The sequence below is a fragment of the Dipodomys merriami genome, unplaced genomic scaffold (genome assembly GCF_024711535.1).
Source record: "Dipodomys merriami isolate MVZ:Mamm:240054 unplaced genomic scaffold, mDipMer1.0.p SCAF_1090, whole genome shotgun sequence".
NCBI lineage: Eukaryota > Metazoa > Chordata > Mammalia > Rodentia > Heteromyidae > Dipodomys > Dipodomys merriami.
In genome coordinates, this window is record NW_027202372.1 from 88,173 (window position 1) to 114,935 (window position 26,763).

The following is a 26,763-nucleotide window of genomic DNA, read 5'->3' on the forward strand; positions in this document are numbered from 1 at the left end:
TCTGGGAGACCTGCCATTCCCCACAATGTCACAAATTTCTGACAATGGGGAGGACATTTGTAAACTTTTTTGAAAAGTCAGTTTACTTTGAATTTAAATTCCTCATTGAAACACTGGGCAACACTCTTTACCTCTTTTTTTATTTTAATTTTCATTTTTTGTGAACATACTGTACAGAGGGGTTACAATTACATGGGCAAGATAATGAGTATATTTCTTATCAAGCATTGCAGCCTCCTCTTTTGTTTACCCTTCACATCCCTTCCGAGCCTCCCCCTGCCCCCCCCCCAAACACACACACCCGCACCAAAGTTTTAAAGTTCATTTTCGACATGACAACTTCTATTTCTCATAGTTGCAACAGGTCCACCTGTATCCTTAAATCACTTGTTTTTCCCCATCTCCTCCACAAATTATACCAACATCAAATATAGTGAAAGCAGGGGTTATACTGTGGGGGATAGACATACAAAGCAACAAAGAAATAATCTTATAAATGCATTAGAAACAAATGCATGAAAGAAAAAAAACATTTAAATACATATCTATGGTTTCATTTTCCTAACATCACATTATCTGATATTTTCTGCTTGACTAATTCATATACTAGATATTGCAAATAAGGGAAATCATGGGACCTATGTTTCTGTGGGCCTGGCTTACTTCACTTAATATAATTTTTTCTAAGCCTTTCCATTTCCTAACAAATGGGGCAATGTCATTCTTTCTGATGAAGGCATAGAATTCCATTGTATATATATACCACATTTTCTTGATCCATTCATCTACCGAGGGGGTTCTGGGTTGGTTCCATATCTTAGCTATGGTAAATAATGCTGCAATAAACATAGTTGTGCTGGTAGCTTTAGTGTGGTCTTGTTTGTAAACATTTGGGAAAATGCCCAAAAGTGGGATTGCTGGGTCATAGGGGAGCTCTATGTGAAGTCCTTTGAGGAACCTCCATACTGCTTTCCAAAGTGGTTGAACAAGTTTACACTCCTACCAACAATGAAGTAATGTTCCCTTCTGTCCACATCCCCTCCAGCATCTGTTGTTGTTAGAGTTCTTGATTTTTGCCATTCTAACTGGGATGAGGTGGTATCTCAATGTTGTTTTGATTTGCATTTCTTTTATGGCTAGGGAGGTTTAGCATTTCTTCATGCGTCTATTGGCTATCCTTCTTTCTTCTTCAGAGAAGTTTCTCTTCAAGTCTTTCACCCACTTATTTATTGGGCAGTTGTTTCTTTGAGGATTTGTTATTGGGGGATTTAATTTTTTGAGTTCCAAGTATATTTTAGATATGAGACCCTTGTCCATTGTATGGCTAGTGAAGATCTTCTCCCAGTCCGTGGGCTTTCTATTGATCTTGCTAACTATGTCCTTTGCCACGCAGAAGCTCTGCAAATTCATGCAATCCCATTTGTCCAACCTTTCTTTGATTTGTTGTGTTTCCGGGACGCTATTAAGAAAATTTGCACCTGCTCCAAGGAGACCTAGGATTTCTCCTATTCCATCCTGTAATGTTTTCAGAGTGTCTGCTTTGACTCCGAGGTCTTTGAGCCATTTGGAGTTGATTCTGGTGCAGGGTGATATATAAGGATCTAGCTTTAGTTTGCTACATGTAGTTAACCAATTTTGCCAGCACCATTTATTGAAGAGGCTGTCTTTCTTCCATTCTATTATTTTAGCTCCCTTATCAAAGATTAGTTGGCTATAGGTCTGTAGGTTCATTTCTGGGTTTTCAATTCTATTCCATTGGTCCTCAGATCTGTTCTCATGCCAGAACCAAGCTGTTTTGATTACTATGTCTTTATAATAGAATTTGAAATTTGGTATTGATATTCCACCAGCAGTGTTCTTTGCATTGAGGAGCGTTTTTGCTATTCGGGTTCTTTTTTTGTTCCATATGAATTTTTGGATTGCCTCTTCAATTTCCTTGAAGAATGAGTTTGGAATTTTGATAGGTATCGTATTGAATTTGTAGCCATCTTCCTATAATAATCCCCCATTTACCTCTTGGCTGAAGGTTTAAACTGCCCATTTTTTTCTACAGTGTGAGTTACATTTAGGAAATCAACAGTTTATTTTAATGCAATAGCTCTGTACCAAGAATCTAGACTTAGTATCTCTTGCCCTTTAGAGATAAGTCAACTTAGATTTTTTGTTCACACACCCCTTATGGTGTAAGATGGTGGTGATTAACATTACAGAAACAAATTTCTTAACTGGCTTGTTTTTTATTCTTTTTGTACCCCAAATTCGCAGTCTTTTCATCATGTGTGTTTCAGCATGGCTGGAGTCTAGGCAAGGTATTGGCATCTCCCAGTGTGTATGGACTGTCCCATCTCTTGCTGGTTACCTGCAAAATTCTATATGCATTGGTTAAAGACCACTGGTGAAAGACCACACTGGCTTTTGTAGGCTGGTGTCACTGGTTTAGGCAGTTGTGACAACTTTGTTCTGTTACATGGGTATTTCCAATGCATAGGAGCAAACTGCATCTTGATGCATTGTGGTCCCTTGATCTTATAGGGAATTGATCATTGCACAGGGGACAAAACAGAGAATTAAATCCTGAGCCTTAGTTTACCAGTCATGGTCAGAGGTACAATATTTAATCTTAGCATAGATAGACATAAGAAATAACATAAATCACAGCCAACTTAATTACCAATTTCATTGACTTGGAAAGGAAACCAGCTTTTCTAACTCCTTTCCCATGGTCTTTTAAAACTGCCTTTTCAAAAAAATTTTGGCTTATAGTCATGTCACAAAGCAATTCAGATTAAACAACAGCTTCCACTGACAAAAGATTTTTAGCAAGCAGAAAAGTTGGTAACTTTGGAACCATTACTATTTACATATTTTACATATAGAAAGACAGAGATGTTTGTGCACAGATTATAGAGCACATTAAATGCTAAAATTTGCCATTTAAAACTTTTGGAATTTTAGCAGTAATACGTTGCCTAATCATGGTAGAACCACATAGTTCACAACAAAAAATTTCCAACAACAAGGAACTTGTACTAAACAGGAATCAAGACATGAACAGACATATAGCATGACATAATGGCCCCTATCCTGGTCAGGTAAGGGGGGATGTTTATGGGACCCAAAAAACAGGCAAAGAAATTTATTCTGAAAGCAATATTCACGCCCCACCACCTCTTCACTCAGCTTCCCTCAGAGCACCTTGACTAGTTCCCTCTGCACCGACACCCCTGTCATGTTACCCCAGGGACCACAAGGATCGTTTTTGTCTGTATTTTACCCTGCCAAATATATAGCACATTCCTTCCTCTTTCTGCTTAGCTCTATAATCCCATGGATATCTGTAAGTATTCAAGCTAGCTTTTGTCCATTATTTTTTCCATGAGTCTGGTTTTTTTAATTGCTACAGAATTAAATTTAGCAAAACCATAACATAATTTGTTATAGAACTAGAAATTTGGAACTAGAAAAAGCAATATTCTCCTCTTGAGAAATTCACTTTCACCTTCCATAACAGTGAGAAAACACAGACTCTCCACAATATCCACACTAGTGTTTTATTACTGAGAAGAACAGTAGCATGGTCAACAAGTGAAAAATTCACAAGAGACTCAGTAGTAATTAAATATAAACAGCATGTAGTAAAATCATTTTGGCATTACTCATCCAAATCCAAATGCTTAAGAATCATGTATTTATTTTTCCACCAAAGAAACTAGTAATAATAAAAGTTTTACAATTTCTAGTAATAGTAATAGTGACAGTGTTATAATGCATACATAGACCACACATATACTGGAAGACTTTTGGGGAGCAGTGGAGAAATTGATGCTCTCATGTCCTTGGGTTAAAGCATGACAGTACTTCCCCATCTAGCACTAACAAAACTCTCTGGATGATCTGAGTTCAATCTCCAAGTTCCAGAGCTCATATTTCTGAGAAATGTTTATAAAATTTCCTTGAACATCCATTTATTAATATAAAAGACACAAGTCAACAATTTCACTATCTTAATTCTTTGTCAAGCCTGTAAATAATTGATACCCATTCCTTTGGTCCAACCCCTGAATAATATGAAGGGGCATCATCCCTACTCTACACAATGAGAGGATGAGAAATATTGGCTCAGTGAGTGGTTTCCCCTTACACCTAGCTTAATTCTGACATGAAGGATTTCTGTATAATTTACAGAGGTTTCTGCCAAAGGTTTCCCTATGTTGGGTTTCTTTTTTGTGTGAGTGCTCTAATGCTGGCTGAAGGTTCATTTCTGCTTGAAAGACGTCCTCTAATGTTCAGTTGACATTCTATCTTGTCTCTAAGTCTCTGAAATCTATAGAGAAACCTCTGAAACTTCTGGCTAAATATTGGTCTACATTTAGTATACTCATATTTTCTCTCCTTATTATGTTCTTGGATGTACTGAGGACTGACTTCACATTAAAAATTGCATATTTGTTAGACCTGTTAGTTTTCTTTTCTCCTATGTGATTCAGTTCTCTGATGAACACTGTGCTATGCTGTCGAAATGGGGTTTTCTACATTGGTATTATTCATTCCTTGTCTTTCTTCTGTGTGCTCTATAAACACTCATTCATGCATGATTACTAAGTGAAGGACCTTTTTGATACTTGTTTCTTATTTTATTTTATTTTATTTGTGAACATACTGTACAGAGGGGTTACAATTACATGGGCAGGATAATGCATACATTTCTTACCAAGCATTGCAGCCTCCTCCTTTGTTTACCCTTCACATCCCTTCCCAGCCTCCCCCCTCCCCACCCCACCGAATCCCAATCCTCCCCCCTCCCCGCACCGACGTTGTAAAGCTCGTTTTGGACATGACAACTTGTACTTCTCATTGTTGCAACAGGTCCACCTGTTGATACTTGTTTCATTCATAATGTTTTTCTCCTGTGTGCTTTCTGTTGAAAATTTAACTATGACTTCTTGAAAACTTTCCATATTTTTTTATTAATAAGATTTTGTTCCCGTGTTCATTCAATTTGGAACCATGAGGTATGTCTTCTGGCTAAAAGGTTGCACATTTGCTACATTCACAAGGCTTCTATCAGGTTTTGGTTCTATCATGCAAATTTATTTTTCTTTCAGGTGAGACTTTCCATAGTTATCACATTCCTTAGGTTCCTCATGTGTGTGGATTCTCTTATGCTTCCTGAGGTATGAACTCCAAATGAAGGACTTTCCACATTTGTTACATTCATAAAGTTTTTCTCCTGTGTGTGTTCTCTGATGGAGATTAAGTTATGAATTAAATCTGAAATACTTTCCACATTTGTTACATTCATAAGTTTTCTCTCCTTTGTGTGTTCTCTGATGATCTAAATGTGAAATACTTCCACATTTGATATATTCATAAGGTTTCTCTCCTGTGTGTTCTCTGGTGAACAATAAGGTGTGACTTATGTCAGAAATATTTTCCACATTTTGTAGATTCATAATTTTTCTCTCCTGTGTGTATTCTCTGATGAGCAGTAAGTTGTGACTTTACTCTGAAATACTTTCCACAGTGGTTACATTTATAAGGTTTCTCTCCTGTGTGTGTTCTCTGATGAACAGTAAGGTGTGACTTATGGGTAAAAGACTTTTCACACACATTACATTCATAACGTTTTTCTTCTGTGTGTATTCTCTGATTGAGTGTAAGGTACGATCTAAGTCTGAAATACTTTCCACATTTGTTACATTTATAAGGTTGCTCTCCTGTGTGTGTTCTCTGATGAACAGTACGGTATGACTTATGGGTGAAAGACTTTCCACACACATTACATTCATAAGATTTCTCTCCTGTGTGTGTTCTCTGATGGACAGTAAGGTGTGACTTACGTCTGAAATATTTTCCACATTTTGTACATTCATAATGTTTCTCTCTTGTGTGTATTCTGTGATGAGCAGTAAGCTGTGACTTTACTGTGAAATACTTTCCATATTGGTCACATTTATAAGGTTTTTCTCCTGTTTGTGTTCTCTGATGAACAGTAAGGTGTGACTTATGGGTGAAAGACTTTTCACACCCATTACATTCATAAGGTTTTTCTCCTGTGTGTGTTCGCTGATGGAGAGTAAGGCATGATCTAAGTCTGAAATACTTTCCACATTTGTTACATTTATAAGGTTTCTCTCCTGTGTGTGTTCTCTGATGAACAGTAAGGTATGACTTATAGGTGAAAGACTTTTCACACACATTACATTCATAAGGTTTCTCCCCTGTATGTTTTCTCTGATGGAGAGTAAGGTGTGATTTTGATCTGAAATACTTTCCACATTTGTTACACTCATAAGTGTGTGTATTTTCTGATGGACAGTAAGGTCTGACTTCTGTCTGTAATACTTTCCACATTTGTTACATTCAAATAGTTTTTCTCCTGTGTTTGTTCTCTGATGAAGATGAAGGTGTGCATTACAGGTAAAAAAAAATTTCTACGTTTGTTACATTCATAAGGTTTCTCTCCTGTATGAGTTCTCTGATGTACAGTAAGGTCTGACTTCTGTCTGAAATACTTTCCACATTTGTCACGTACATAAGATTTCTCTCCTGTGTGTATTCTCTGATGCAAAGTGATGTATGACTTCATTCTGAATGATTTTCCACATTTGTTGCATTCATCAAACTTCTGTTCTGTGTCAGTTCTGTGATGCCTCCTGAGACCTGACTTTTGAGTGGAAAATTCCCTACATTCTTCATATTCATAGGGTTTCTCTTCTGGTGTTGTTTGAGGTTGGTCAGAACTTAGTTCTGACGTCTTAGAGATTGATTTTGCATATTGCTTAATACTCATCAGGCTTCTCTGGATATTTCCTCTCAGGTTTTGTAAGGTATAAATCCTTACTAAATGATTTCTCACATTCACTACCAGACTCATTGTAGGAGAGCGTGTTCTGACACTGAATGAACTCATCCCTCCTCATTCTTAAGGAGTTCTCATCATTCCTATTCAGATCTGTCTTCTGTTTTGAGGTCAAGTTAGAAGTTGTCACTAATCTCACTCTTTGCTCTATTGTCTATTTGTGACAACTACGTCATACAGACATTCATCTGGACCTTCCTGGTAAGTCTCAGTCACATGCTCCATTTTTTTTAATATCTAAAATGAGTCATATAAAGAAGAAAAAAAACATACATAAGATCCAAATACTCCTTAATGAAAAGACATTTTTCCCATCTTAACTGTTACAAATTTTAAAATATTAAAGTAGAATTGATTTTTGAGAAATAAATTTCTTTCATCACAATGTATTGATTAAGAAAGTAATGCTGTTCCTTTTTTGTCATGGAGCCTGAACTCCAGTCCTGGTGTTGTCCTTCAGCTCTTCAGCTCAATGCTAGCTTTCTACCACGTGAGCCACAACACCACTCCCAATTGTTTCTGCTTATGTGGTGCTGAAGAATCGAACCCAGAGCCTTAGGCATGCAAGGCAAATACACTACCACTGAGCTACTATAATCAAGAACTCTAATAAGATGTTAGAGGGGATATGGACAGAAGGAAACCCTACTGCATTGTTGGTGGGAGTGTAAACTTGTTCAACCACTTGGAAAGTAGAATGGATACTCCTCAAAAGACTCCACATAGAGCTCCCCTATAACCCAGCAATTCCATATCTAGGTATTTACGCAAATGATCACAAACAAGACCATACTAAGGCTACCAGCACAATTATCTTTATTGCCGCATTATTTACCATAACTGAGATAAGGAACCAACACAAATGCCCCTCAGTAGATGAATGGATCAAGAAAATGTGGTATATATACACAATGGAATTCCATGCATTCATTGGAAAGAATGATATGGCTCCATTTGTTAGGAAATGGAAAGACTTGGGATAATTATATTAAATGAAGGAAACCAGGCCCAAAGAAACATAGGTCCCATGGTTCCCCTTATTTGCAATAACTAATATATGTCTGAGACAAGCAGAAATGGTCAATAAGTTGATGTTAGGCAAAATGAACCCTAAGATAAGGACCCAAATGTTTTTGTTTCTTTCTTGCTATAGTTTCTAACTATATTTATAAGATATTTCTTTGTTGCTTTTATGTCCCTCCCCCACGGTATAACCCCTGTTTTTACTGTATTTGATGTAGGTATAATTTGTGGAGGGGAAGGAGGACCCATTCCAACAATGAGATGTACAAGACGTTATGTCGAAAAACGAACTTTACAACTTTGGCGAGGGGGGAGGGTGGGGGGAATGATGGGAAGGGATGGTAACGGGAAACAAAGGAGGAGGCAAAAATGCTTGATAAGAAATGTACTCATTACCTTGCCCATGTAGTTGTAAGTTCTCTGTAGAGTATTTTCACAATAAAAAAAGAGTAAAACTGGTAGTTTATGATGGAAATTTTTTTTCTGTGTTTCAGGTTTTTCTTCTTTTTTATGTCAAAGGAATTATTTACACAATTTACTAAACTATTTACTGGTAGACTTTTAACCTGTATATTTTAATATTTAGCATTCCTCTTTTTTCCCAAAAATTGTTTTGATTGATCTTATTTTCTTAAAACAATTTTATATTGTGCTACTTTACTTCTCAAACATTAGGAGAAGAGTATTATCTAACTTTGGAGATTGTAACATTTTTATACAAACCTTTGTCTTTCACCTAAGAATAAGGTTTTATAACCACATTTCTTCAGTTATAAGTTCTCACTGTGAATTATTTTAAGTATCTTTGGAAATTTTAAAATTTGTTCCCCTCCATCTTAGACAGAAACTCATCAGACTTTTATTTTTTTTAATTAATTAATTTATTTATTTTTTGGTCGGTCGTGGGGCTTGAACTCTGGGCCTGGGTTCTGTCCCTCAGTTCTTCAGCTCAAGGCGAGTACTCTACCACTTGAGCTACAGCGCCACTTCCAGTTTTCTGGTGGTTTATTGGAGATAGGAGTCTCACAGTCTCTCCTTCCCGGGCTGGCTTTGAACCGCGATCCTCAGATCTCAGCCTCCTGAGTAGCTAGGATTACAGGCGTGAACCACCAGCGCCCAGCTCATCAGACTTTTAAACCCTCAGACTCATGAATTAAAGCCACATCAGCTCACCACCTAGTTAATCATTCTCTCTAGACTGAAAGCTTTGGTTCTGTATCTTGGCCTCTACCTTCCTTATCCTTATCAGAGGATAGCAGCCTTGGCATAGTCATTTGCTATACCTGCCTAGTCCTAGTTTCAAAGAAAACTAAATCGCATTTTTGACATTTCTAATTTTCTTTTTTCAAAACAATTTCCACAAAGAGAAAGAATTGCTAACTTTACCTTTACTGCCATACACAGTTCAGTGGGCATCTACAAGCATTTTTGATTCACAAGTCTAATACAAAGATCACCTAGTTCTCTGCCACACATGGGACTCAGGGGAACTAGGAATATTATTGGTCAGTACAGAGCAAGATGAATTTATCAATTTGGTTCTGGATCCAAGATCACTATGCAAGATGCCTTAACTCACCTGGTAAATTCTTGTCTGAGGCTTCTGCCATATATGGCTTTTCATCTTGCTCCAGCTTGATAATCAATTGAGGTTTAGGACCGGTGTGCCCTGTTAATAAGAGTGAAGAACTATTGCTCATGCTGTGTCAAAATTGTTGTAAGATTTCAGATATCCTGTTAACAAGGTTGGTCCCAAATCTTCTTTCATTTCTCCCTGGCTCCATGGTTGACTTTCCACGAGGCTTGATTTAATTTTGCAGGTTGTGTGACTTGAACGCAATTCTGTTTCTCAAGGTTAGCATTCTATTAGTTTGAGTCCTAACTCCACTTCCAGTTTAAGAGTGGTTATCTTGACATAAGAATCTCTTGGAGATTTCACTGGCAGTTTTTGCTTCAAACTGAAAGCCTCAGATTTCAGACTCCTAAGAATTACAGGCATGAACCACTGCATCTAGTACTAGGTTTGGATTATAAATAAGTACTCCCTCTAAACTAGTGATTTCCAGTACATATTTCCAATAGTGATAAATAGGTATGTATGTATGTATGTATGTATGTATGTATTTTCTAGATTGAATATCCACCCACAATAATCATCTCAAGTTTGGGAAGACAGTCTTCTCTTTACGGAAGAAATTTTGGAATTTTTTAATTAATTTTTTAAAATATTTTGTGAACAAACTGTACAGAGGGGTTACAATGACATGGGCAAGATAATGAGTACATTTCTTATCATGCATTGCAGCCTCCTCCTTTGTTTACCCTTCACATACCTTCCGAGCCTCCCCCAGCGCCCCCAACCAATTCTCCCCCCGCACACCCCTCCCCCCCAAACCAAAGTTGAAAATTCGTTTTCGACATGAAAACTTGTACTTCTCATTGTTGCAATGGATCAACCTGTATCCTTAAACGACTTATTTTTCCCCATCTCCTCCATAAATTATACCGACATCAAATATAGTGGAAACAGGGGTTATACTGTAGGGGACGGACATACAAAGCAACAAAGAAATAATCTTATAAATGCGTTAGAAACAAATGAATGAAAGAAAAAAAACATTTAAATACATATCTATGGGTTCATTTTCTTAACATCACATTATCTGACCTTTTCTGCTTGACTCATACATATACTAGATATTGCAAGTAAGGGATACCATGGGACCTAAGTTTCTTTGGGCCTGGCTTACTTCACTTAATATAATGTTTTCCAAGCCTTTCCATTTCCTAAAAATTGGGCAATGTCATTCTTTCTGATGGAGGCATAGAATTCCATTGTGTATATATACCACATTTTCTTGATCCATTCATCTACTAAGGGGCAGCTGGTTGGTTCCATCTGGATTGGTTCCATATCTTAGCTATGGTAAATAATGCTGCAATAAACTTAGTTGTACTGGTAGCTTTAGTGTGGTCTTGTTTGTAATCATTTGTTTACAAACATTTGTTTGTAAACAATCCCCCAAAAGTGGGATTGCTGGTTCATAGGGGAGCTCTATTTGAAGTCTTTTGAGGAACCTCCATACTGCTGTCCAAAGTGGTTGAACAAGTTTACACTCCCACCAACAATGAAGTGAGGTTCCCTTCTGTCCACATCCCCTCCAGCATCTGTTGTTGTTAGAGTTCTTGATTTTGCCATTCTAACTGGGATGAGGTGGTATCTCAATGTTGTTTTGATTTGCATTTCTTTTGTGGCAAGGGAGGTTGAGCATTTCTTCATGTGTCTATTGGCCATCCTTACTTCTTCTTCAGAGAAGTTTCTCTTCAAGTCTTTAGCCCACTTATTTATTGGGCAGTTGTTTCTTTGAGGATTTGTTGTTGGGGGATTTAATTTTTTGAGTTCCAAGTATATTTTAGATATGAGACCTTTGTCCATTGTATGGCTAGTGAAGATCTTCTTCCAATTCTTGGGTTTCTATTGATCTTGCTAGCTATGTCCTTTGCCATGCAGAAGCTCTACAACTTCATGCAATCCCATTTGTCCAACCTTTCTTTGATTTGTTGTGCTTCTGGTTCTCTATTAAGAAAATATCCGCCTGCTCCAAGGAGACCTAGGGTTTCTCCTATTCCATCCTGTAATGTTTTCAGAGTGTCTGCTTTGACTCCGAGGTCTTTGAGCCATTTGGAGTTGATTCTGGTGCAGGGTGATATATAAGGATCTAGCTTTAGTTTTCTACAAGTAATTAACCAATTTTTCCAGCACCATTTATTGAAGAAGCTGTCTTTCTTCCATTCTATTATTTTAGCTCCCTTATCGAATATTAGTTGGCTATAGGTCTAGAGGTTCTTTCTGGGTTTTCAATTCTATTCCTTTGGTCCTGAGTTCTGTTCTTATGCCAGTACCAAGCTGTTTTGATTACTATGGCTTTATAGTAGAGTTTGAAATTTGGTATTGATATTCCTCCACCAATGTTCTTTCCATTGAGGAGCGTTTTTTCTATTTGGGTCTTTTATTGTTCCATGTGAATGTTTGGATTGCCTCTTCTATTTCCTTGCAGGATAAGGTTGAAATTTTGATAGGGATTCATCAAAGAAAGAGAACTATGAACCCATTTCTTTGATGAACATTGATGAAAACTTCTCACCAAAATTTTTGCCAATCGACTTCAACAATTCATCCAAAAAATTATAAAATACGATCAAACAGGATTCATTTCAGGGATGCAAAGCTGGTTCAATATACGCAAATTCAATTAATATTATTCATCACATAAAGAGGAGCAAGGATAAGAACCACATGGTTATCTCAATAGACGCAGAAAAAGCATTCGACAAGATCCAACACCCCTTTATGATGAAGGTTTTGGAAAAATTAGGAATCCATGGAACATTCCTCAATACAATAAAGGCTGTTTATGACAAACCTATAGCCAGAATTATACTTAATGGTGAAAAACTAAAACCATTTCCTCTGAACTCAGGAACAAGACAAGGATGTCCACTCTGTCCACTTCTCTTCAATCTAGTATTAGAATGCCTAGCTACAGCAATAAGACAAGATGTAGACATAAAGGAGATGCAAATAGGGAAAGAAGAAATAAAACTCTCCCTCTTTGCAGATGACATGATCTTGTAGTTAAAGAATCCCATAGACTCCACTCCCAAATTACTCAAGCTGATTCAAACTTTGGCAAAGTAGCAGGGTATAAAATTAACCCCCCAAAATCAATGGCTTTTCAGTATTTCAACAATGAGAAAAGTGTGACTGAAAGGAAATCAACTCCATTTGTAATAGCCCCACAAAAAATAAAATACCTAGGAATAAACTTAACCAAAGAAGTGAAGGACCTCTATGATGAAAACTTTAAAATCTTGAAAAACGAAATCAAAACAGAACTTAGAAAATGGCAAAACCACCCATGCTCCTCGATTTAGAAGATTAACATCGTGAAAATGGCAATACTTCCCAAGGCTATCTACAAATTCAATGGGATACCTATAAGTTTGGAACTTTTGTCAAACTGCTTTTTTTAATTCTTGAACAATGAAAATAAAATTGCCTCAGAATGTACATAATCTACCTGAAGATTTCATTCCAAACAAATGACATTCCCACAGACTGGAATTTTACATCCAAATAGCATTGAAATTTCGATAAATATTCACATAGCTACTGAAAACAAATCATTTTCCTGGCACCAATGGTTCATGCCTATATTCCTTGCTACTCATTAGGCTGAGATCTGAGGATTGCCATACAAAGCCAGCCCTAGTAAGAAAGCTGTGAGATACTTATCTCCAAATTAACCACCAGAAAGCTTGAAGAGGAGCTGTTGCTCAAGTGATAGAGTGCTCACCTTGAACTGAAGAGCTGAGGCACTGCACCAACGCCCAGAGGTCAAGCCCCACTTAACTTTTCAAGTTAATGTGTTATTTTTGGCTCACCTAAGGACACCAGCATGCTATAGGTTTCTAGCATCACATCTCTATACAGGGTACTCTGAGAAATATCTAATTCCTGCCACTCCTCACAGCTAAATTCCACAGCCACATTATCAAATGACACCAGATTCTCTAAGGGCACATTCTATCAATTTATTATCCCTGAATCATGAGAACACCAAAGCTAGACTTTCATTCTTCTACATGTATGCTTTTGTATTACAGATTGTGGTTGGTACTTTCTGTGTTATGTATAAAATGAGAGAAAATATAATCAAAGTAGAAACATTTGCCTCCATATTAACTTGGTAATTACACATACAAAGTTTTTCTAATGCATCAGAACACACTTCTGGTTCCAGCAATAAAGACAAGAAAACAGTTCTAAGAAGCTAATAACCTAGCAAGACAACAATAAGTATGAGTCTGAAAGTGTGTTTTTAGCTTATTTTGGTAATATTTACTACATATCTGGGTAACAATGAAGTAAACAAATATGTTTTCTGTATTTTCATATTCTGCCTCATTAACAATATTATTTAGATTTTCTATTAAATAGTGCTCTCATAAACAGTCACAACATAGTCATTACATCATATGGAATACATAACACATTAGTAGATCTATGAAAAGCACAGCATCCAGGTGAATGTTAAAAGGAATAAAATTACTCAAAAAATAGTAAATGAATGATTTGGCTCTCATAAGATTTGACTAAGTTCTCACAATAAAATACCCAATGTTAATCATTTTTGTTATTAAATTTCTAGATATAAAAGTATGGTCATAGATATCCATATGTTTCCTTCATATGTAAAAACGAACTTCCAGCATGAACATTTCTGAACATCGACTACTTCCTACCACATCAAATACTTACTTATTACCATAAAATGTTTCTTAATCAGCTTTGCATTTTAATAGGCCTTAATGGAAGGATGGATGTAAATGGATAAAGGCTTAAGGAATGCTCAAGATGATCCCCCAAAATGTGAAATATGACCACCACAAGAAGGATAGAGAAAAAAAAACTATGAATTGGCACATGATCTAAAAAATATAGAAGTTTTAAAAATTGGAATTAAATATGGCACTAATTTGATGTACAGTGTCTAAAAGGAATACAGTCATTCTTGACAATATCAGAGGTGAATGATGACTAACACACAAAAAGAAAATATATTTATAAAGTGTTGAAAGAAAATAGACTTCAATACACAATCCATCGGGCAAAGGGCCTCTTCTAACAATATAAATTGAAGGTATTCCTAGGGAAAGATAATGCATCATTTACCCATCTTCATTTTAAGTGCTATAAAAATTATTCTGTGGGACTGGGAAGGTGGCTGGCTCAGTGATAGAGGGCTTGCCTTGCATGCCTGTGGCCCAGGGTTCGATTCCTCAGCACCACATAAGCAAAAAAGGAAAAACCGGAAGTGGCACTGTGGCTCAACTGGTAGAGCCCTAGACTTGAGCTGAAGAGCTGAGGGACAGGGCTCAGGGCCAGAATCCAGGCCCAACAATCAGATAAAAAGAATTATTCTACATCAAGAGAAAAATTAAAATTGCTAACGTAGATCTACACAGACGACAAGATTATTAAAAAGGTAAATGTGTAGGTAAAGGAATGGTACATGCGTAGGTAAAAGAATGTATAGAAAACATTGTATGTAATTTCTCTTGTGAAAAGAAAACTTAAAGTACCATATTCATAATTCATATGGAATTCAAATTCAATATACAAACACATAAGTGTTTTAAAACAAAGTTTGTGAATCCTGTATATGTATCAATTAATATTGTACTTGCATTGCAAATATGGGGGCCTGAGTTCAAAGAATTATTTATACAAAAATTAAAAGGAGAATACATAGGTTATAAGTAGGTTATAAATTCCATTCAATTCCATTGAAAAGTAACTATATTATGCTATATGCTACTACTATGATAATATTGTAAAGTTTAATGTTCTTAGCAAAAGTGTATCCAGCAAGTTAATTCTTTGTGTTCCTAACAAAGTACCCCACAAGGTAGGAAGTTCATTTTCTTGCAGTTCTATAGTAAAACAATTTTCCTTCACATTTTACTTCTGCTGAAGCTCTGTGCTTCAGCCTGAGAATGACCTTTGTTCTTTACATGAAATGTCTGGTTATTTCTGTATGAAGAAAATTAATAAGACCCTTTTTAAAAAATCTTGCAGTCCTTGCATATTTTGAGTTGTACAAATTCAATGGAACATAGAAACAAATCTTTGAAAATGTAGGGCACCTGTATTAAGCATGCAGTCTTATTTTTATCCTGTGAACAATGCAGTATAACAACTATTTACATCAGATTTAATTTGTAATTGGTATCAGAGGTAATTCACAGTGTACAGCAGAATGCCGGCAAGTTATATGAGAGGTGGTTTACAGTGAATTTGAGATGTGTGCAGGCTATATAGAAGCAGAATAAGAAACAAATATCAGATGAGACAAACAGATATTAAATAGCAAAATGTCCATCAAAATAAGACCATACTTTAATTGTAAAGTATAGTAAATATATGAGGCACTGTCTGACATGAACAGAAGAAAGAAAACTTATTGAGCAATCCAAAGTCACGGATTAGAGAGAAATAAAAATTAAAAAAACATACAAAGATACCATGAGCAAAAGTTAATGATGAAAAATACAAATAGTGATAATATGTAGGAAATAAGTATCAGCCCAAAATATATGACCACAGATACAGATCATTGATAATAACAGACTGATGATACATTATGATAATAAAAATTTATGCTGAAAATCAAAGTGTACAAAGACATGTTTAAAAGACCATGCAGTTTTAATACTTTAATCTACCATTACTATTGCAGAACTAATTGGCCTCTTACTAATTGATATAACAACCGGACAAAAAATCAGCACGAACACACAAATGGATTCCATTATGTTAAACTTAATGCTGTTTATAAAACACTATGGTGTTACATTTATCAAGACACATATTCCAAGATTAAAAGTAAATCTGAAGACAAATGGTGTAGAAATCAATATGAGAAATTAAAGTTCTGTTATAAATACATGAAAATTAAAAGATATACTTGTAGTATTCTATGAGTGAAATAAATACAGGGAAATTACAATGGATATCAAAAAAATGTATTCCTTCATTGTGATTTATAGAATATTACATGTAGCCTCTTTCTTACTTCACCTTTGAAATAAAAACAAATAATTTGGGGCTGGGAATACTGCTAAGTGTTAGTGTATTTGCCTATCTGCATAAAGCCCTAGGTTCCATTCCTCAGCACTGCATAAACAGAAAGATTAGGAAATGGCAATGTGGCTCAGGTGGTAGAGTTGTAGACTTGAGCAAATCAAGATCGGGAATGGTGCCTAAGAAGGGCCCAAATTCAAGCTCCAGGTTTGGCAAAAAAAAGGGTTTAAATATGTATGGTGTATTCACATGGACATTTTCAGAAGAGTGGGGGAAAGCCAGAGAACTAGAAGGAAATGGGGTAAAAAGAGGATCTGTGGAGGCCATTAGGCATTGATGAAAGTAAGCTATAAAAATCATGAGACAGGACGGAAGGGAAACATTGGGAGAGAGTGAGGGTATGAAAGGAAATGTACTCATTACCTGGCCCAAGAACTGGTAGTCTGCCCATACATCACCACAATAACAATAGATTCAATTAAATTTGAAACAATTTCTTCATGGAGTTGTGTGAGCATAAAGTTAGTGAAGAAAATGTACCACAGTTAGAAGAACAGCTACAATTATTAGAAATAAAATACGTCACTTATACTGGAGCTTAGCTTGAATATTAATTTTACATATGTTGTTAAAAATAATCTAATTTTATCATAGTATCCAATTAACTGTTAATGATAAATATTCAGGTAAGTAAAAACAAAACAAAACAAGTGCTTCTGGCTCAAGATGCTTATCGTACCCTAGCTACTAAGGAGGCTGGAAGCCAGACAACTGTGTAGACAACTCAAATTAAACAGCTAATCAACATATTGGAGGAGGTGTGGCTCAAGAGATAGTTCCAAAAAAGAAATTAAAGCACAGCTTAGGAAGTGGAAAAACCTACCATGCTCCCAGAATGGGAGGACCAACATCGTGAAAATGACAATACTTCCAAAGGCTATCTACAAATTCAATGCCATACCTATCAATAGTCCAACCTCATTCTTCAGTGTAATAGAAAAAGCAAGCCAGAAATTTATATGGAACAATAAAAGATCCCAGATAGCAAAAATGATCCATACCAGAAAGACAATGCTAGTAGAATATCACTACCAAATTTCAAACTGTACTACAAACCAATGTAATCAAAACATCTTGGTAATTGCACAAGGACAAACTTGAGGACCGAAGGAATAGGACTGAAGTCCCGGAAATGAACACACAGACCTGTATCCACTTAAACTTTGAGAAGGAAGCTAAAAAATAGAATGGAGGAAAGACAACTTCGTCAGTAAATGGTGGTGGAAAAAGTGGTTCATTACCTGTAGAAAACTAAAGCTATATCTGTATATATCACCCTGCACCAGTATCAACTCCAAATGGATGAAAAACCTCACATTCAAAGCAAACACCCTAAAAATCACTACAGAAAAGTATAGGAGAAACTCTAGGGCTCCTTGGCACCAGCCAAAATTTTATTAATAGAGACCCAGAAACACAACAAATCAAAGAAAGGTTGGACAAATGGGATTGCATGAAACCGCAGAGCGTCTGCATGGCAAAGGACATTGCTAACAAGATAAATACAAAGCCCACAGATTGGGAGAAGATCTTCAGTAGGCATAAAATGAACATGGGTTTCATATCTAAAATATATTTAGAACTCAAGAAATTAAATCCCCAACAACAAATCCTCAGAGAAACAACTGCCCAATAAATAAGTAGGCTAAAGACTTAACAAGAATCTAATCTGAAGAGGAAATAAGAACGGCCAAAAGACATATTTTAAAAAAATAGGCTCAACTAATAAATATGTTAGAAACAATTACAAGAAAGAAAATACATTTGAATCCTTAACGGGGTTCATTTCGCCTAAAATCAACTTATCTGACCGTTTCTGCTTGTCTCAGACGTATACTATTTATTGCATATAAGGGAAACCATGGGACTTATGTTTCTTTGGGCCTTGCTTACTTCACTTAGTATAATATTTTTTCCAAGTTTTTCTATTTCATAACAAATAGGGCAATGCCATACTAAAAATATACAAAAAAAACCGAAAAAGTTCAACTTCTCTAGACAAAAAGAAATGCAAATTAAGACAACCTTGAAATTCCACCTCACCCCAGATAGAATGGCTAGTCAAGAACACTAATATCAACAGATGCTGGAGGGGATGTGGACAGAAAAGGGAACACTACTGCATTGTTGGTGGGAGTGTAAACGTGTTCAACCACTTTGGAAAGTAATATCGAGGTTCCTCAAAAGACTCCACATAGTGCTCCCCTATGACCCAGCAACCCCACTTTAGGGTATTTACCCAAACATCACAAACAAGAGTATATTAAAGCTACCAGCACACCTATGTTTATTGCAGCTTTATTTACCATAGCTAAGATATGGAACCAACCCCAATGCCCCTCAGTAGATGAGTGAATCAAGAAAATATGGTATTTACATATATATGCATATATATATAATATTTATACATATATGTGTATATATATACACACACACACATACACACACTCACACAATGCTTTTCTATGCCTCCATCAGAAATAAAGGCATCACCCCATTTATTAGGAAATGGAAAGACTTGGAAAAACTTGTATTAAGTGAAGTACACCAGGCCTAAAGAAACATAGGACCCATGGTCTCCCTTATTTGAAATAACTAGTACATGTCTAGGGCAAGCAGAAATGGTCAAAAGCTATGTACATATGACCATATAAGATGATATGAAGCGAAATGAGCCCTAAGACTGGAACCCAAGTGGTTTTTCTTTTTCTTGGTATTGTTTTTCAATGCAATTATAATGTACTATGTGATTTTTTTTGTTCCTTTGGTATATTCTTCCCCCAAGGTATAACCCTGTTTTCACTGTATTTGTTTGCGGTGCCCTAGATCTTTTATATACATTTTTCTAATTTGGGGATAGGACGCAAAAAAAAAAAATGCTTAAATAGGGATACAAGCTGACCCATTGTAACAATGAGATGTACAATACACTAGGTTGAAAATGACTTTACCATTTGTGTGAGGGAGGGTGGGAGGAGTTGCAGAGGTGAAGAGGAAAGAAATTGTAGGGGGAAAACAATGGAGGAAGTAACAATGCTCCATAGGAAATGCACTCATGTAACTGTAACCCCTCTGTTCACTATTTTACAATAAAAAAAGATATTTTTTAAAAAGAAGTAGTGCAAACAGTGAAGGAGGAAGCTGATTGACTGTGAGGCCTGTGAGTTCCTGTTCCAATACTAGCACAAGAAAGGCACAGTGGAGGCTGAGGTAGGTATATCCCATTAGATTTGAATTTAGACACCAAATATGGAAACACAGCAAATCCTCATCTCAGACATAAAGAGAAAAGCAACTGATTGGGTAAGAAAAATGTCATTTCCATGAGCCATGTCAGCAAAGGAAAATTGATTAGTAAAACAAACAACTTCCCAGATACATCATTTGAAAAAAGGTGAGAGAGAGATGGAGAGAATGGGGACTGAAAGAGAAGAAGACACAGGGAGGAAAATATACAAAAAGTGAGACAAAGAGTGAAATGATGAAATCTTATGAGTAGGAAACAGAATGAAGAGAGTAAATAGAGAAAAAATCTTGCGAGGACACCTTAGGAAAAATACAGAGGGCTTTCTAGGAAGACCACACACTATATCATCAAATATTATCAGGTTTTATATGGAGAGTAATTTAATTACATATATCTTACTAAGTAATCTCTAATATTTGAAGTCGTGTGTGTCACCACACTATTTCAGAAACTCCAGTAAAACTTCTTTAACATAATTCAACATTACTCATGAGGAAATGATCTCTGACAAGTTGTCAGCAAATGTCCACTTTACATGACAAGTGACCCCTTCAATGGCATTGAATTACAAAACAAGTGTGACTACTTTATCTCACATCAGAAAACTGGAGGCAAATCTGCCCTCAACTAAGACATACTGTAACAATTTATAATCTACAAATTCTAAAAAACTTCTTCACCTCATTTAGGAGTAAGTTCTTGAAGCTGAATCTATTTTTTTTTTGTTTTTAAATCTTGGATAAACTTAGTTTCCTAAATGGAATGTAAAAATTGAGATATAAAAAGTAACTCACCAGAGATCCTCTCATTCTTTCTTGCTGTTGACTATGAAGAGAAGATTCTGATGCATGGCTTAGAGAAAAGGCAATTGACATAGTCAGGAAAGAACCTGTGTGATTATGTCCGAGATTTTCCTGCTCAAAACATTATACATGGAATGAAAAAAGCACAAAGTCTTCTTATGGGAGAAAAATCTTCGATGTCTCCAGTAGAGTATTAAATGCTCCGCTGAAGATGACTCCACAATCCATTAGTTGGTAGACAAACAGTATTCTAGGTTAATATACATGCAGAATTCATAAAAACTAAGGTTCCTAAAAATAATTGAATATTAAAACAAAAATCCACCACTTTAATACCACTAGTTATTAAGGAAATACGTTGTATGAATTATTTTTCTATTCATTAAAATGGATCCTAAGACTCCATTGAGCTTTTGGACTCTTATTCATTTATATATTTAAACTCCATGGAGAGAATATAGGTTATAACTCAATACTATCTCACCCAAAATTATACAGGGAAATGTATAATACTTATTACTTTTATTATAATATTTCAGTAATGGTTTTCAAATGGCACATTTCCCTGCATCCAAATACTTGAAGCACCCTTGAGCAATAACTTGAAATTTGTCATTTAACCTGCTTAACATAATCAGTAAAGATTATGTAAATACAGGTTTGAGAATTCCCAAATGCTCATATTCCTAAACAATTCTATGAAGAATTGTGGCCATCCTCCATGAGATAAAGGGCTTAATAAAGATGAAACATGAAATATTAGTCATAGGAGTGACAGAACACCAACCACCCAATCACAGCCAAAGAACCAGAAGATTAAAATCTTATGTTGCACAAATAATACTAACACAAAATTCTAAGCTGAGGACACCCTAAAATGCAGACTTATAAAAATAAAAAATAATTTAAATATCCATATGCTTTTCTTATATTTATTGTTTAGATTATACACAGGAATGCTACTATCCAGAGGTTTTTTTCTTATTTTTTTTTACACAACTACGTGGAATAGAAATCTTAATATAAAATAACATAAACTTTACAGTGATATGTACGAAATATGAAAATCTACTCTGTAAATTTCAGTTCGGTTGTTTGTGCTAAGAAACAATATGAATTACTTAAAAGCAACATTTGTACATTCATTTTGGATTGTTCCACAAGAATGATTTCATACTTTTAAAAAGTTACAAAGAAATTTCTGTAGGCTAATTATCCATATTCCAATACTCAAAATCAAAAGTGTTGTAGATTTCAGGGTGGGATATTTTCTTTTTGTTTTGGGATTTAGAGTATCCTCCTTAAATTTAAAGTTTTCTATTCCATATTATTTTTTTACAAACATAATCTATATTTAATAGAGTTTATTGTGTAACTGGGCTCTGGTGGCTCATGGTTGTAATCTTAGCTAATCAGAAGGCTGAGATCTGAGCACCACAGATTGAAGCCAGCTGGGGCAGGAAAGTGTAAGAGACTCTAATCTCCAATAAACTACTAAAATACCTAGAAGTGGAGATGTGGTTTAAGTGGTAGAACATTAGGCTGGAACAAAAGAAGCTCAGGGTCAATGTCCAGTGCTTGAGTCCAAGAACCAGGTCTAGCACACAAAAAAGAGCATTTTATTTTATTGTATTTAAATTCTATTGAACAATTTCTTTGGAATACAGATTTAGGCAGTCTCTCATTTTAAATGATGTAAATTAGGCTCATTTATCTAGTGGAAAAATTGTAACATGTCAAGAACAGATAAGATAGAGAATACCCATGCTAGTAACATTTTAAGCTAAGAAACTCCGTAGGAAGTGCAAAGGATAAAAAGGGATCAACATGTTTCACTAACATCTTTTAAAGGAATGTTCAAGCTTTATTGACTTCAATTTCCATGAAGAATTTCTTAAGTGAAATAATACTTTTTCGAGCAGATTGAGACAAAATAGAGAACATTACCTAAAACCAAGAAATTCTGAAAAACCAAAACTGATTAGGAAGCATAGAATTTACAGTTAATGCTATCCAATGTCATATGGGCAGATTTTCCACTCCTCAAAGGAGAAAAAAAACACTTTTGTTTTTGAGATGAGGAGAGAATGCGGAATATGGGAGGTGTTTGGTGGTTACATTAGTATTTTTGTTGTTATGATAAACTTTGCAATTTAACTCGGTAAAAGCCTATTACCTGCCAAAAGTGACTAAGGAACAATTTTCTAATAATGTACAATTTTCTTAGAGGAGATTCAAACTCAAAAAAATGATTTACATGAAAAATAATAGAGAAAGTAGTTGAAAAGTCCATTCAAAAATGTTTTATTCCACTCAAATGAACTTAATACATGTGTTCTTTACAATTATGCTTGGATTGTTCATGAAAATTTCAAAAGATATTAAACAAAGCAGGCCATCATCTTATTTCCCTGTTAACTAGTTTTTTTATTTTGTGTTTGAGGCACATAGCAAAAAAGAAAAAAATCACAGAAGGAAAAAGAATCTAAAAACAAGTTAAATACATAGAGTTTTTTTATTGTGAAAATACTGTACAGAGGGGTTCAATTACATGGGCAAGATAATGAGTACATTTCTTATCAAGCATTGTAGCCTCCTCTTTTGTTTCCCCTTCCTATTCCTTCCCATCCTCCTCCCAGCCCCCCAACCCAATCCTGCTCCCTCCCACCAAAGTTGTAAAGTTCATTTTTCCACATAACATCTTCCACATAACCGCTCATTGTTGCAATGTATCCACCTGTATCCCTATTTAAACAATTTTTTTCCCTTCCCCTCCACAAATTATACCAACCTCAAATACAGTGAAAGCAGGGGATATACTATGGGGTAGGGACATACAAAGCAACAAAGAAATGATCTTTTAAATGTGTTAGAAACAATCATCTGAAAGAAAAAAAAACATTTGAATACATATCTTAGGGTTCATTTCCCTAACATCAACTTATCTGACCTTTTCTGCTTGACTCAGACATATACTAGTTATTGCAAATAAGGGAAACGATGGGACCTAAGTTTCTTTGGGCTTAATATAATTTTTAATATAATAACTTAACATAATTTTTTCCAAGTCTTTTCATTTCCTAAACATAGGGTTTCTTTGTTTATGGCTTTGCTGAATATACATGAATTGTCAATACCAAGCAGTTCATTTTTACTACACCTTTACTTTTACATCAGTTCTTAGGTTGTCTAAAACATTGAAATACAAATAAAACGTGTAGCAAAAATAATTTGAGCAAACAGCAGGTAATTTCACAAATAATGGAATGTGAACCATTTCTGCCCTTAATTGGGTTACAACTTTGTCTGAAAGAACACTTCTGGTGCTGTAGTCAAATGTGTGCTCACTGAAATAGATTCTTCCACAGAAATACATGATTGCACCTTGGAATAGCCATGGAATATTTGAGCCACAGCCCTACAAGTGCTCCAAAACTTTATAATACCCACAATAACCACACCTTGACTGGAACCAATTTCCCTCTTAATCTCCACCAGGACAAATCAATATGTAGGAAGATTTCTTCGCTTAGACATGGAATCAGTTTCAACACTGGCTCTTGTGAAGTCACCATGAACCAAAGCACATGCCAAACATTTATACCTTGTTTAAAAATTCCACATCATCATACTGGCCATCTCATGATGAAAACGGATAACTCACTAAATGTTAACGGGCTTTACTCTTCTAATATGAAACAAACTAACAGAAAACACATGGGAAATACAGAAATTAAAATAGAAGTAACATAACCCACATAAAGTATAAAGTTCAGCAATGATTTCATCAAAAGCTGTCTTTTCAAGAAAAGAAACTTCCTCTGTGGAGTTCAGAATCTCATAATTGAACACTGAGAATTTAGGGGCCAGACACAATCTGATAGGATGCATTGGTTGCATTTCCTTTTTGCTGACTTAAAAAACTTCTTGGTATGCTTGGTGTGCCTGATTCACAATTCATGTCATTACCAGCAGCAACCTCAGCCATGATGTGATAGAAGTTTTTCTTTATTTTCAAATAGAAAACTTTTCTCTTTGCTTGTGGAGCACTAGGGGTCAAGAACTTTTCCAAAAGAGATAGTATATCATTGCAGATATCTCTTAGCTTGTTCTCAATTCTTCCTGTGTTCTCACACGATTTGCTGCTTTTTCTCAGAACTTTCTGTCTTTTGCTCAGTACTTGAAACTACACTCCAAGATGACCTATGGGTTCCAATAAGCAGCTGAGAGAAGATTCCTTTCCTCATTAGGTAATTCAGCTTCTTGCTCCTTTCCAGACTTGATGCAGGCTGCCATATCACCATATTGCTCAGCTTGCTTGGCCACTTTGGCCCTATGGCACCATCTCATTTCTATCCATGACTGCATGTCCTGTGTCCTGAATAGGTGGTGGAGGAAAGACAGGGGGTCATTGGTCTCTGGACGATGGCAGAAGCAGCGGTGAGGCTGAGATTTTGTCCCTGGATCTCACAGCTCACAGGCTCCAGCCCCTCTGCAGCCCCATTGGGCTTCTTCACATTCAATTTTATTGTTATTCCATGTGACGAATATCCGTAATTCTCCCTGAAAATTTCAAAATTAAAGTACATTTTGCTTGCTGCTCATTTTTTGTCATGTTAAAATGATTTCATATGCAGCATTATAGTAACATGTGATTGTGGGTTTTATTTTTTGAAACAATATGGCCTATGGCAGTGTGTATGGTGCCAGGTGTTCAATGTGCACAATCTAGGATGACCTCGCACCATGATGATATGATGAGCAAAACCTTGCCTTCTACTCCAAGTGTCACTCAGAGTCAAGAGTTTCACAATTTTGAACAGTTGGGACATGATCAAGTTTCTGTCTAAATTCCTGAGAAATGGGAAAAAGGAGCTATTGGTATGGAGCTATCTTCATACAGAGTTTCTGAATGCTACTTTTACACATGAGACTGCTCAATGTTACTTGATATATATTCCTCATCTTTTAAAAAATTCTGCAATATTTTACTGTTGTTTAAATGTGCAAGAAAATTCCATTAAATTACTTTTTTTTATTTAAGTTCTGAGATAAAACCACTTTTTAAAACATCTTTCTAGGGCTTGGAATGTGGTTCATTGGTAGAGTGCTTGTCTTGCATGCATGAGGCCATGGGTTTGACTCAGCATCACATGAACAGAAAAAGCCAGAAGCAGTACTGTGGAACAAATAGTAGAGCATGAGCCTTGAGATGAACAGCTGAAGGACAACACCCAGGCCCAGAGTTCATGCCCCACGATCTACAAAAATATATATGCATATTTTTTAATTTAAAATATCAAGACACATTTAATAAAAAGCAAAGTTGCTGTTCAGACAAAAATTGCTGTTATCAGCCAAGAGAGAAATAAGCCAGGAAGGTTTGATTACCAGAGGAGACATACCATGGTACCTGGCTCCTGTCATCCTGGAGGTGGGAGGTAAGACTTTTTCCACTTTAGGATTACAGTAGCCAGAGGAGGTTGCAGAGATATTTAAAGGTACCAGAGTCAACAGGTGTCATGGGTTCTTTTGGCTACTTCCTGCTGGGGAGGTGAAGGAGTCACTGGAGCTGGGGATATTAGGGTCCAGCAGGGCAATGTAAATGATGTCTCCAGTTGCCTGTAGTATTAGGATAGCCATGACTTGCTCCCAGGTGGTGTCCTGGGTTGGGACTGTTAACCTGTTAAAGGAGACTTTTGGATAGATCAGGCAAAAAGATGACAAGGTACCAAGGTCAGTTAACATGAATGGCATAGGATAACACACATTAGCCATGGGCCAGAAAAGTAATATTTGAAGCATAAGCCCCTACTAAGGGAAGTAGGGAGAAAGGGGGTGTCTAGTGTCTTTAGGACAACTAGGTAAGGGAGAAGAAAATGCACTAGTTGAGAATACCAGTCAGAGGCTACTATAAATACAAATAGCAAGTAACAAAAACAAGACTGGAACTTTCTGTCCAGATAGAAGATAGGCAGGTATGGACATTTAGGTGGGCAAGCAACTGTTTCTCTTGTTCTTCCAGTTCTGATTAATTTTGAAAAGGCAAGCATAAAGTGACTCCATTTAGGATGTCATCTCCTCTTATTGCTCTCCATGGTTTTCCATTGTCAGGACTAAT

At 36.0% G+C, this 26,763-nt stretch overlaps 1 pseudogene; it reads right to left on the minus strand.

The window, feature by feature from the left end:
* Window positions 1-5,090: 5,090 nt before the first annotated feature.
* The window catches only part of LOC138815350 (zinc finger protein ZFP2-like), a 38,981-nt pseudogene continuing 17,308 nt past the window's right edge, over window positions 5,091-26,763 (minus strand).